Source organism: Otolemur garnettii, unplaced genomic scaffold (genome assembly GCF_000181295.1).
Source record: "Otolemur garnettii isolate 467f Iridium unplaced genomic scaffold, OtoGar3 scaffold00138, whole genome shotgun sequence".
Taxonomy (NCBI): domain Eukaryota; kingdom Metazoa; phylum Chordata; class Mammalia; order Primates; family Galagidae; genus Otolemur; species Otolemur garnettii.
The window spans coordinates 3,900,108-3,911,752 of NW_003852533.1; the positions used below are offsets into that span (position 1 = coordinate 3,900,108).

At 44.2% G+C, this 11,645-nt stretch overlaps 1 pseudogene across 1 annotated transcript; it reads right to left on the bottom strand.

The window, feature by feature from the left end:
• Positions 1–2,460: 2,460 nt before the first annotated feature.
• On the bottom strand, positions 2,461–4,213 carry LOC100942018 (annotated as a pseudogene). The gene has a single exon (XR_154481.3). The product of XR_154481.3 is annotated as a 60 kDa heat shock protein, mitochondrial pseudogene (transcript).
• Positions 4,214–11,645: the final 7,432 nt, after the last annotated feature.

An 11,645-nucleotide genomic window follows, 5' to 3' on the forward strand; every position in this document is an offset into this window, starting at 1 on the left:
CAGGCTGTCAGCCTGTTATCCTGGGGGTCACCGCAGGCTGTCAGCCTGTTATCCTTGGGGTCACCGCAGGCTGTCAGCCTGTTATCCTTGGGGTCACCGCAGGCTTTCAGCCTGTTATCCCGGGTGTCACCGCAGGCTGTTAGCCTCTTATCCCGGGGGTCACTGCAGGCTGTTAGCCTCTTATCCTGGGGGTCACTGCAGGCTGTTAGCCCCTTATCCTGGGATCACCACAAACTCACATTCTCCACCAACCTGTCTTCCTAACACAAAGAGACTGAATTCAAGACCTTTGGAAATCATTCTTGATGTAAATCTCTACTTTTCTCTGTATTTTTTTCTTTTGCCTTTTCTTCTTTTCACTTGATTGAATTCCATGCCTTTCTTCTTTGAAAAAAAAAGCTGCATCAAGGATTGGGGATCAGGAAAAGGTTTTTTTTTTACCTCCACAATTTTGGTAGCAAGACAGACATCTGGCAGCAAGGAGTATAGAGAACTTCTTTACCTTTTTTTAAATTTTATTCCTTTTTAAGGGAGCCATTATTTCAGGTACAAGCTATCAGTTAACATGTTCTTGCAGACATTGGGATCTTTCTTTCAAGACCCCCATTGGTGATCAAACCAAATGGACATGGTTTAAAAGGACATTCCTATAAACAAAAGCATAGTCTGCGTTCACAAACCATTCTCAGTAAGAGCTCTTTCCAGTCAAGACTCTGACCATCTGCTTGCCATCTTATATTTTTTAATATTATTCTGTCAAATATATGCTCTGTCAATGCAGGTAAAAGAATACTTGGAAAATCCAAACATACACAAATCAGTGGGTCCAGATGACATGAGTCCCGGAGTCTGGAGGGAATTAGCTAATGCAGCCTTGCAAATAAGTACCTCAAACAGAGCAGCTCTGCGACGGTATCTTCTCAAACTCCCCTCCTCACAGGAAGTACACAGGTAGTAAAATAAATATAATCAACGTTCTTCTAGACTCTCCTAGCATAAACTGTTGCCTTGGACAAGTTGCCACTCACAGGGCTGCACATACAAACTTACTCTACAAGAAAAAAAGAAGTAGCATGTAACCAAGAAAAGCAAAAGCACAAACAAAACCGATTTACAGGATAAGTATTGTCCTAAAGATTATAGAGGAAGTCTGTCATTTATTACCCACTAAGAGTGGCTTCAAGATCTGAAAAGGATCAACAACCAGGAAGACACAGCTGAGGGCTTCCAGGGAGGCATTCAGGACCATCAGCCCTCAGGAGCCGGGTCTGGGCCTGTGTGTGCCTGTCTGTCCCTCCACCGCTGAGGACCTGACGTGGGCTAAGGTGGGGCTGGGCTCTGCCGTCTCAACCACCAGGTCAGGCAGCAGCCAGGCCCTACCAGGTCGGGGCCTGTCCTTTAGAGGGTGACAGCTTCACCTTCCACCCTGGCTGCTTGGAAGCAGCCACCAGGTGACAAGTTGAATTGTCCTATGACTGTCCTGTTGTGTGGAAGCCCATGTGGGGGCAAGAGGGAGAGAAGAGGGAACAGAGAGAAGAGCTTCTAGCCTCCCTGCCATCCCAGTGCAGGCTCCATTTTAGGCATCCCCGTCCCTGAAGTTGCCATCGAAAGAACAAAAGAGCCCAGAAGACCCTCAAAGAGCTCAAAATGCAGACCCCAAACGTGAGGCCCCACTGAGCTGGCTCAGTCACCTGCAGCCACTCAGACGGCCCTGAGACCTGGTGCAGCAGAAACGTGCCCTCACACTGAGTGACACAGAGTGGTTGGTTACACAGCGAGGGGTCAGCTCGAAGCTTTTACTTCTAAAAACCTAATTTCTTTTCATTCCTGTGTTTCTCTGCTTTGTTTGTCTCTATTTTCCTTTTTCTTCCTCTCTTTATCACTCTTTTTCTCTATCCATCATACTTTAAAATTTGTTTTGCTTGCAAATGAGGTGGGATTTTGGTCCTCTCCCCACCACACATTCATTATTTTAAAAGAAGGTAACGAATACCTAAAATTTTCTCTTAAGAAACTAATTAATTATTATTATTCTTTTAACTTTAAACAAATTTTTATTACACAAAGGTTGTCACATAATTGGATATTTCTCTACTTTGTACACAGTTACTCTTATTGTCCACAGAAAGGCTGCTTCTGAACTTTTCATCTGGTGATGGCAAGCATTAAAATTCTGATTTTAACAGAACTGTAGTAAAAATGCCTCAGTGATTTAAGTTGAAAGCGGTACACTGTTACATGGCTCTCATACCCAGTATCAGGAATGTACAAATGTCTTTTTATTCAAAAATACAAAATAAGTTATTTGTAGGCGTGGACAATGGATGACAGCAGTAACCATTATATATGTCAACTGAATCCAGTAACTGGTGGTTATAGTGATTTTCTTAAAACATCAGCCAGCCTTGCCTTCACTTTCTCCAACTGACTTCTCTGAAGTTATGGGTGAGGGACACCGCCTTGAGCTTCCTGTCACAGTTCATTAATGGTAAAGCACTATTCTAGGAATTAGAACATGCCACCTCCCATGCCACCCATTACACCCCTTCCAGGGTCCTTCTCTTTAGGAAGTTCTGTGACTACAACTTCCGCTGTCGTTAACAGAGAAGCCACCCCAGCAGCATCCAGGAAAGCAGTTCTTACCACCTTTGTTGGATCAATGATTCCTTTTTCCACCATATTCACAAAATCTCCAATCATAGCATCATAACCAACTTCTGTGGAACTTCGCATTATTTTCTCCACTATCAAAGATCCTTCGACACGTGCATTCTTAGCGATGGTCACTGCAGGAATTTTGAGTGTTCTTTTAATAATTTCTATACCAATTTTTTGATCTTCATTAGCTGGAGTTAATTAGTCCAAGGCTGGAATGTACCAAAGCAGAGCACAGCCCCCTCCGAGAACAATGCCTTCTTCAACGGCAGCTCCTGTGGCATTAAGGGCATCTGTAACTCTGTCTTTCTTTTCATTTACTTCAACATCACTTGTTCCACCAACCTTCAGCACAGCTATTCCGTCTGAAAGTTTTGCCAGATGTTCACTCAGTTTTTCCTTTTCATATTCACTAGTTGTAATCTCTAACTGCTCACCAATTTCTTGAATACATTTTTCAATTTGAGCCTTGTTACCTTTTCCTTTCAAGAGCATGGTATCATCTTTGGTCACAATGACCTCTCCAATTTTTCCTAACTCATGAGGCTGAACATCTTCAAGGTTTAGGGTCAACCCCTTTTCTCTGAACCCTGCACCACCAGTAGCAATCACCATGTCTTTAAGCTGATTCTTTCTGTTATCACTAAAACCTGGAGCTTTGACTGCTACAACTTGAAGACCAACTTTTAGCCTATTCAAAACAAGTGTGCTTAGAGCATCTCCATCAACATCTTCAGCAATTATGACCAAGGGCTTACGGTGAGCATTGGCAATTTCAAGAGCAGGTACAACTGACTGGACACTAGGAATTTTCTTTTCACTTAATAGAACATAGGCATCCTGGAATTCACATTTCTGACCTTTTGACGTGTTAATAAAATATGGAGAAATACAGCCTCGATCAAACTTCATGCCTTCAATAATTTCTAATTCCTCATTCAGTGTTTTTCCATCCTTTACTGTGATGACACCTTTTCTTCCAACCTTTTTCATTGCATCAGAAATGATGCTGCCAGTTTCTTTGTCTCCATTTGCAGAAATCGTAGCAACCTGAGCAATTTCCTCAGGGGTTGTCACAGGTTTAGACTGCTTCTTCAGTTCAGCAATGACAGCATCAACAGCTAACATTACACCTCTCCTGATTTCCACTGGATTAGCACCTTTGCTTATTTTTTTGAAGCTTTCCTTGGCGATAGACCGTGCCAAAACCATGGCAGTGGTGGTACCATCCCCAGCCTCTTCATTTGTGTTATTGGCAACATCTTGAACAAGTTTAGCTCCAATATTTTATATGTATCCTTTAAGTCAATTGACTTTGCACCAGTCACACCATCTTTTGTTACTTTGGGACTTCCTCAACTCTGTTCAATAGTCACTGTTCTTCCCTTTGGCCCCATTGTAATGGCTACAACATTGGCTAACAGGTCTACATCCAAAGCATTAATGCTCGGGCATCTGCACCAAATTTTACATCTTTGGCATAAGCCTGAGTGAGATGGAGAGCCAGTGCCCTGGACACTGGTCTTATTTGGCGAAGAACTGTGGGTAATCAAAGCATTTCTGCGGGGCAGCAGCGGGTGTGCGCGGGGCATGGCAGGATGTCGGCGGCAAGTGAGGGACCTTGATTGTTATTTTAATATTGTCACAGATGAATTTTTGTCAGTGGCCCAGACCTTTAAAAGTTACTTGTAAATATGAAAAACTGTAAAGAAATTAAACATCCAACAACGTGATTAAATATAATGCAACTAATTTAAAAAATGCTCTTTTGGCCCTATTCGGAACTCCTAGTGCCTCATCTGGAATATTGTCAGCGTGCTCACCTGCTCCAGTTGTGAAGGCCCTGACTGCTCCTCATACACACACCACACACTCCCTTCTCGGGGCCTTCACACATGCTGTTTCCTCTGCTTGGAACATTCCTGGACATGCACATGACTTGCCCCCTTTCTTCTCCAGGGCTCTGCTCACCAGCTCAGCCTTTTCTGGCCACTGCACAGAGGACATCAGCCCTTCCCCTGCCTCATACTCCCTGTCGCCCTGCCCCAGCTTAATTTCTGTCCTAAATGCCTCTTGTGCTGTGTCATCTATTTGCTTACTTCTGTGTTCCTGTCTTACCCCCTGAGATTATCAGCTCCATGAGGGCCCAGGTTGTGCATGTTGTTCAGGGTCTGACCCAGGTCCCCAGCACTGTCATGTCAGAGACATGAGCCAGGGAACCACACATGAAACATAGATGACACAAAAGACAGAGATGAAATGGGATGGGGAGGTCTGATGCAGCTGATGACCCTGTGAACTTTCTTTATATAGCACAGAAACAAGGTTGGTTATATTAACAAGGTTGCACATCAGCAAGGAAAGCAAGTGGGAATGTTTTCATCTCATAAGGCTGAGGAGAAGTAATTAGATAAGTAAAAGGACTTCTATCATGAGCAATTTTCTTAATGACGTGAATCTTGGTACATGGGGTAAAGACTAACTTTAGGGAGAGAAGGCCGTGTGCTTTCTGGCAAAAGCTGCGTAACTTCTGGCCAAGGAAGCAAGGGAAGGACTATTGTTGATTTAGGAAGGGAAGAGCAGCAGTGGGGATTGTTCCTTAAACCCACCTTCTGGGCTGACGGGCTTTTGCCACCTCACAATCTGCACTACACTCACAGGGACAGCTCCAGATACTTCCTCACTAGTTGGTGTTGTGATCTCAAATCTCTTTGGAATGACCTACCTGGTAACCTGGCTGGTCGTGTGCATCCAAACTTCCTGCCTGTGGCCCCTGAACTAACATATCCCCTGACCCTGTTCCTCCTGTTCACATCATTGAAATTTGAGGGTTCAATCAATAACACACCTACTACCCCCACCTCAATTCTGGACCAAGTGAGAAATAAGACAGAAGAGGAAGACACATAGAGGAATAAAATGTAAATTTTCATTGATGAAGCTGATGCTGGCTAGTGTGTCTTCCATCGGCAAGAGGCTTCTGGAATGATAGAGACTGACCCATTCAGCCAGAGTTGGTGTTTGCAACCACAACTCCTTCCCTCAGTAAGGACCCACCCCCATTAAACTGAAATATGAAACAGTGAAGCAATATTCTGTCTTCTTATAAATAGGTATCTCCCAGAAATAAAATGAAGAGGAAAGTCTGGCCAGTGGGTGCCTGGTTTCTCTTTCCACCATCAGTCAGATCAAGTCACTGTCCCACCTAATCCCCCACTCAGCTTGCTCCTTACACTCCACAGGCCATCCCGGCCACGGCTGCAGCATCACCAGACAGCAGCCCCGTGTCCAGCTCTGGCTCCTGCAGGAGCCACCCAGAGTGGTGTCTTGTCAGAGCGGAAGTCCCTCTAAGTCTCCTTTCTCCTCTTCCACGGACAGAGGTTTAATATCTTCCAGCTGTAGCCATTTATTCACATGCCCTGCACATCACTTGGGTCTCCGTCTGTACATCTCCCTCTAGAGAAATATTTATACAGAAAAAAATAGAGAATCCCCTCCCACCAGCTCTGAATTACAGAATTATGGCAAAGAAAGCAGGCTTTTTCTATAGTTTTGGAAATAGAAAGTGTACTTTCAAAGCACGGGCTTTGGCTCGTAACGCTCTGGCTCTACCACCTCTTTGCTCTGAGAGCTCACACACTTGGTTTAACCTGAGACTTGATGTCTTCCTCTGTGAGAGTGGAGTGTTTCTCCTCCTCTTGGCCACCTCCCAGAGCCCCTTTTATAATATTTCTGGTACAATGCCTAACATGTAGGAGATGATCAAGAAAGATGGGTTTCTATTTTTCAGATCTAAGCTGATGGAAGGGAAATTTCTCTTAGAGAATTTTATGTTGTCATTTTCTAATCTTTAGACCAGTCTAACTTTTGGGTCACTCTGTCCTCTCCTATCTGTAGAATCATATATCTAATGATATAAATGACATATATAAAATGACAGACGGGTGCTGTGGCTCACGCCTGTAATCCCAGCACTCTGGGAGGCCAAGCCAGGAGGATCACTTGAACTCAAGCATTTAAGACTAGTCTGAGCAAGAATGAGACCCTGTCTCTATAAAAATAGAAAAACTAGCTGGGTGTTATGCTGAACACCCGTAGTTCCAGCTAGTGGGAGGCTGAGGCAAGTGGATCTCTTGAGCCCAAGAATTTGAGGTTGCTATGAGCTATGACATCACAGCACTCTACCCCAGGAAACAATGTTACACTCTGACCCAAAAACTAAAAAAGGCTGCTCCATGTTCCTTTTGAGATCCTATACTGAAGCCAAACGTGATCCAGAGGCAAACACTTTCTCATAGTCAACAGTCACCATGGCTGCAGCAGATACAGTGAGCACCCACAGGGACTGCGATTTCTCTTCAAGACCCACCTGCTCCCCTAATATGACTGGGTGCAGAGGACCATGCCCCACATCTCTCTGTCCTTAAAGAGCAGAAGGGGCTTGGCCACATCCTGGGAAGCCGATCTCTAGGTTGGCAATATCAATGCTCCTGGAGTTATAAGGGGTTGCATCCTGATAAACCAACATGTAAGGTGAAAATATTATAAAATGAAAATGGATTTAACACAGCAAGCCTAGTGAACACCATAACTTAGTCTCACCTATTTTAAACATGTTCAGAACACTTACATTAGCCTTTAGTTGGGCAAAATCATCTAACACAAAGCATATTTTACAATAAAGTGTTGAGTATGTCATGTAATTTATTGAATACTGCACTGAAAGTGAAAAACAAAATAGTTATGTAGAAAAATTTCAAGTTGAACCTTCTACAACTGTTTGCATTCTATGAAATTCATCACAAGCTAGTATGATTACTGTAAGCACCTCCCTATCTTGTTCTTTGAATGCCCAGCACCTTGCTTAAGGATGAGTGGCCAGGGAAGTGGGGTTTATGTGATGTCAAACAATGAATGAATGAAGGCTTGACAACAGATGCACCTGACACCAAGGGACGGGTTCAGAGGGTTCCTTATATAAAATCATTGTGGAAGGGCAGCGCCTATGACTCAGTGAGTAGCGTGCCGGCCCCATATACTGAGGGTGGCGGTTTCAAACCCAGCCCCGGCCAAACTGCAACAAAAAATAGCCGGGCATTGTGGTGAATGCCTGTAGTCCCAGCTACTTGGGAGGCTGAGGCAGGAGAATTGCCTAAGCTCAGGAGTTGAGGTTGCTGTGAGCTGTAACTCCACAGCACTCTACAAAGGACAATAAAGTGAGACTCTGTCTCTAAAAAAAAAAAAAAACATCGTGGAAAACACAGTGTCGTCTCATCCTTATATAAGAGCCACTTTATTAGAACAAAATTAAAATATCCTTATGTAAAATCATGGACAACACAATGGTTATATTCTGTAATTCAGTTGTGTTTAAAATAATAATATCCTTCAATATAACATAGGAAGGACTCCTTTTATCCACAGGCCTGTGTGCCATAGGTTTTTCTTTGTCATAAGATATCTAATCACTTCTGTCACCAATGAATGCCCTGCTCACAAGGAGGCCTCGAGTAAATTTGTGCCCTTAGAGTACTGTTTTCCCATAGGTTTGCATCATAATTTCAGAGATATTTTAATTTTGTTCTAATAAAGTAGCTTTAATTTCAGTACGCTTGCCCTTCTCTCAAGAAGTTCACTTTAAGAATCTTTTTGTAATGTAAATTTTCACCCCCTAAATTATATGTTGTCAAGTTTGAGTTTTAATATCCCATATTTGGCTCTCTGAAAGCAGGGCACGCCTGCACTGGCTTTGGGGATAAAAGGAATACAAAGAAAATTGATTGTGAGCAAGACATCTGATAGAGTTTTACTTGCAAAGTTCAAATTTTCTGAATGGGATCAAGATGGCATGGTTTGAAATGCGGCTGCATATCTGAAAGCCGTGGCAGGAGGGTCTCATACCGCTCCTGATGTGCTTCTGCTCAGGCATTTCCGTGTATGCACAGCACGTGGGGAGAGTTTCTCCGTCTCTCTTCTAGAATCATTACTGCCCACGCTTTCCTCTGTCACACCGTAATGACACCCCTTCCAGGTTCCGTTCTTCAAGTAGATTTTGCTTTGACTTTACCAAACAAGGAGAAGGAAATAGCAATGAGGCCCCGCACAGTGCCGGCGGAGAGAGGGACGGTCCTCCAGGGCAGGGAAGGCCTCTCACACCACCGTCCAGTTTTTCTTTGTTCTTTTGCCCATGTTACTCAGCACCTGCCAGAGGGTAGGAACTGGGGTGAGGGGGACTCCGTCCCTGCCCCCACTGAGCTCCAAGGGAGGTCCTGATTGAATCAATCGGCCATATTAGGTAACAGAGCCCATTACAGTGTCCAGGGTAGACTCTCACCTCAGTTAAAAGTGATAGTTAAAAGAAGTTGATTCGTCCTCTACTTTGCTTGAATCTGTCTTCCTGGAATTTTCCTTCGTAGTGCCAGATACGTCCCTCAGAGCCGCACAGAATAAGGTTTGTCACATTCTAAGATGCTTCAGCTGTGCAGGGCAGCCCCTCCTCCCTCTGAGCGGCCTTGCCTTGAAGGTTAAGCAGACTCTGTGACATCCCCACACCCCCAAGCCACAAGTCCCTCAGACCTCTGCACTCTCTGGGCTGTGCAACAGGTGACCAGAAACCTGACCAGGAGTGGCCAAGACAAGGCGGCGTGTAGTCAGTGAGTGATCCCTGTCTAGGGTGATCCCAGGAAACCACAGACCAGGTTCTGTCCAGCTTTTTGCTGTCCGCGAGGAAGCAGACCCAGAAGCAGCTGGCTTGCTTCTCCTGCGCCCACTCAGACCCGTTCCTCGCCACACCTCTGTGGGAGCCACTCTGGGAGCCACGTGCCCCACTGGAACACACAGCTTCTGTCCCTTCAGGACAAGCGGGCCATGGGTGTCGCAGGCGTCACGGACTTGCCCCACCTGGTCCTTTGTGCTCTGTTTGTCCTGCCTGCCGGGCAGTGGCCAGTGCTGAGTGAAACTGCCACTGCCTTTTCTGTCTTATTGAAGCTGTCACCCTGAGAAACAGGCATTTCATTTCATCACACACAGATGCAGGAAAGTACTTGTACATTTCTAAGTAAAATTAAATCTAACTGTGAGCCTCCTCTCACCATGCCGATGAAAAATTTAGGATCCCTGGTTTAGTATCGTCTATGTAGGGTCACAGGAAAGTAGGTTGAGGTCAAAGTGTCATGTGAGCCCCGACATGAGGACCGGGCCTCCCACCTTCACACCATCACAACCCCCAGGAGAGGTTCACTTCCACGTCCATTACAGTCTGTGTGGACACAGCAGACCCTGCTCTTCATTCAGGCCCGGGCTTTGAGGTGTTTGCCAAAACTGGGGTGCAAGCCTTGATGCTCGGTCCCTCTTTCTGAGTACATGTGCACCCATGTCATTTCTCCCAAGTCCTCTCCATCCCCTTCTCAGGCTGTCTAATCCACCCCACCCCCCCAACCCGTCCCAGGGCCACAGTTTTCTGCCTTTATCCTCCAAGCACATCTTTTGATTTCCCCAAATCTGGATCAACCCAACATCATTTCCCCTCAGAGTGCTTAAAGAAAATAGTTGCTATTTGGTTTTTTTTTAGAAGGAAATTCCAGCACCAGTTTTTGTTGTTGTTCTGTGTATAATACATTAATTAGTATAGCCTCAGACCATTTGGATCATTCTCACAATCACCTGTGCTGCTGAGCAGTCTCAGCAACTGAGTTCCTCTGCTAGTAACAGATAGTGTGTTAGAGGCACAGCCAGCTAAGGGCCTATTCTGTCACTGAAGGGCGTCTAGCTGCAGCGCGCTCAGAGCTGGCACAGAGGCGCCGTGAGGTCCTCAGGGCTCCGCTCTTCCTTCTCTTTCTGCTCTCCTGCCCTTCCTCTGGAACACAGTGTGGCTGCCCCAGCTCTGACCATGACATCAATGTTCCAGGCAGAAAGGGGGGAGGGCAAGAGCAAAAGAAACATGCCTCCTTGATCAGTAAATACCCTTCAAATAACTATCCTGAAAATCATTTGCAAAGAATTCCGTTCGTATCTCGGTTAAACCGTACTTCATGGGAAGTTGAAAAACATAGGCCTAGCTAGGCCCGGTGCTGCTTCACATGAAATCCAGATTTGATGTTAAAGAAGAAGAAAAAATGAAAATGGGCAGGTAACAGAGTCTCTGCCTACTACACATTACTGTCCTCTGTTTCATGATTATAGATTTAGGTATCTGTACCCAAGTAAAAGACTCTAAACATTGTCTTTTTAGAACCGAGTTCTCATTTCAGCATACAAAAATTCTTTTAAATCCAACATACTTACTGTTTTTCAGAGCTAACTCATCTATGCATGGGATGTAAGTGGGCCAGCTGCTGAAAAGCTCTGTCTGACTTCAGACCAGTTGGTGAAGTGAGGAAGAGACAGGTAATAACCTTATTTCCAAATATTTTCCTCTGATGCCATCATGAAGCTTGAAAGGTTCCCATCTCTGGATAACTTTGAGAGCTGTTTGAACAATTTTTGCTTTGTCTTTCTGCAGAGACATCTATTGCTAAAGAGATGTAGTTTTTATTTTTAAAAAAGACTAAAACATTTTTAGTTCATCTCCCCTCCTTCTGCCACTTCGTTCCTGAAGTGTCACCTGCATCCATTCACATTCCCTGTGCCTTTGCCCCCTTTTCAGAAAACCTTTTAATTGGAGTAAGAAATCTTTTCCCAGTGTATTCATATAACAAAGCATCACGCTGTACTCCATATAGTTGTGATTCCTTAATTTAAAATTTTTTTAAATATGTGTATATATATAAAAAACAAAACTACCATAGAATGTTGATGAAAAATAGATTTAAACATAATGCATGAAGCAGCATAATACCAATTCTTTAGTTGACAAATAGACATAAAATATAAAATTATGTCTAGTTTTCTTTCACAAATATTTTAATAGTATTTAATTAGGAACTTGAAAAAGATAAAAAAGGAAACCGCCTTGTTTAATATGTTCTTTTTCTTGCCAAATCCCTTCTACC